This window comes from Prionailurus bengalensis, chromosome B2 (genome assembly GCF_016509475.1).
Source record: "Prionailurus bengalensis isolate Pbe53 chromosome B2, Fcat_Pben_1.1_paternal_pri, whole genome shotgun sequence".
Taxonomy (NCBI): Eukaryota; Metazoa; Chordata; class Mammalia; order Carnivora; family Felidae; genus Prionailurus; species Prionailurus bengalensis.
Window position 1 is genome coordinate 59,140,036 of NC_057349.1, and position 2,175 is coordinate 59,142,210.

General features: G+C 34.0%; 1 pseudogene; it reads left to right on the forward strand.

Moving 5' to 3' along the window:
• Positions 1–1,868: 1,868 nt before the first annotated feature.
• LOC122490737 lies at positions 1,869–1,951 on the forward strand (annotated as a pseudogene).
• Positions 1,952–2,175: the final 224 nt, after the last annotated feature.

The window sequence follows — 2,175 nt, forward strand, 5'->3', positions numbered from 1 at the left end:
AAAGCTGAACTCATAGAAGCACAGAATGGAACAGTGGTCACCAGCAGTGTGGAAATGAAGAAAAAAGTAAGAACATGTTGCCCAAAGGGTACAAACATCCTGTTATTTGAGGAATAAGTTCCAGGGATCTCATCTGCAGCATAGTAACTCTAATTAATAAAACCGATATTATTGTGTACCTTAAAGTTGCATAAGAGTAGATTTTAAGTGTTCTCATCATAATAACAACAAAATGGTAACCATGTTACGTGAAGAGTATGTTAACTATTCTATTATAATAATCTATATTAATGTATCTAACCATTACATTGTACCCTTAAACTTACACAATTCTGTACATCAATTATATCAGTAAAATGAAAGAAAAAATATGCAAAATAAATAGAGAGGAAGAGAGAGAGAGCAGTCCACTACTCACATTTCAACTTGAAGTGTTCCAATATGGAAAACACACAAAACTGAGAATTAAACCAGCTGGACTAACAGTCCTCACAGAACAGCTACAGCTATGGTAAATCTGACTTTGGAGAAAAAATACAGTAATTTAGTGAAAGTTCATTTGGAGAATCATTTAAGAAATTTTCATTTGACAAATTTTTTTTTTAATAAAATGGTCATTTGGTGATTTTTGCTAATTGGCCAGTACTAGAACAAAATCAGGGTGTTGTTTCATCAGGGTTTAGCTTTGGTGGCCTCTCAACAGTGATAGGTTTGTTCTGTTTGTAGAGAAAGAATATACAAAGTAATGGTTACTACCTGTATGAGGAGGGAATAAAACAGAAATAAATATTAAAACAGTTTTCCAAAATGCTATTACTTTTTAAATGTCAGTTTAAGTTTCAGCAGAGTAGCTAGGAATAGGCCTGGAGAGACCAGTAAATAGTGTGTCTAAACAGAAAAAAATATTTTTAAATCTGTAGGAAGATTAAAATAAGAAATGCATAGCTAGAATTGTTTAAATTATAGAGCTAAAGGTTTTGTTTGTATATTTCTCTGAATGAGACAACAGTAAATTATTTTCATATTTATCTTTACACATCACTATAATTCTGAGAATCAAACTAAAATACATACTGGAAACATCTGAAGTTGAACTCTTATACATGAGAATTTTCTTAACATACTATTTTTTTAATGTTTTAATGCTGGTGATATTTTGTGTTTCTTTACCTTTTCCTTATTTCTGTGGATACACTGTAATTTTGTTTTTAGCCATACTTAATTTTGTTTCTATATTAATATGTTCCTTTATATACATTTGTTTTGAGAGAAAGAGCATGAGAAGGGGAGAGGGATAGAGGGAGGGAGGGAGGGAGGGAGGGAGGGAGAGGGAGAGAGAGAGAGAGAGAGAGAGAATATGAATGGAGTCTAATGTGGGGCTCAATCTCATGACCCTGGGATCATGACTTGAGCTGAAATCAAGAGTGGATGCTCAACCAACTGAGCCACCCAGGTGCCCCACTGAATAGTATGATTTAGTACAGGATTGATAAAATTCAAATTTTGCTTGTGATGAATGAGAAAGTCTTATTATGGTGTCATTTGTGTATTTTGTTATATTTGTTTTTTTTAATGTGAAAATATCAAACATACTGTACATAGGTCACACACCTTTACTGACACAAAACACTGGGATCATCAAAAGATATATATAGGATAAATAACACTGACAATTAATCAATTTGAGAATAATTAAGATTTTGCTGTGCTCGTGTTCGTGACTGTAGTGTTCACTATTTTCTTTTAGTTTCGGTGAGAATTTTTCAGTAAACTGAATCTTTCCTTTTTTTTTCAAGTTTTAATGTGCAGTGTAATAGTTTCAGGTGTAGAATTCAGTCAGTCATCACTTACATACAATACCCAGTCCTAGCTTTGCGCAGTGGCAGTATCGTAGCCAATGAGGTTTATCCGAGGCGCGATTATTGCTAATTGAAAACTTTTCCCAATACCCAGTCCTTATCACAAGTACCTTCCTTAAAGCCATCACCCTTTTACCCCCATCCACCTCCCATCCAGCAACCCTTAGTTTGTTCTCTATAGTTAAATGTCTGTTTTATGGTTTGCCTCTCTCTCTTCCCTGCCCCCATGTTCATCTGTTTTATTTCTTAAATTCCACGTATGGTATTTGTCTTTCTCTGACTTATTTCACTTAGCATAATACCCTCTAGTTCCATC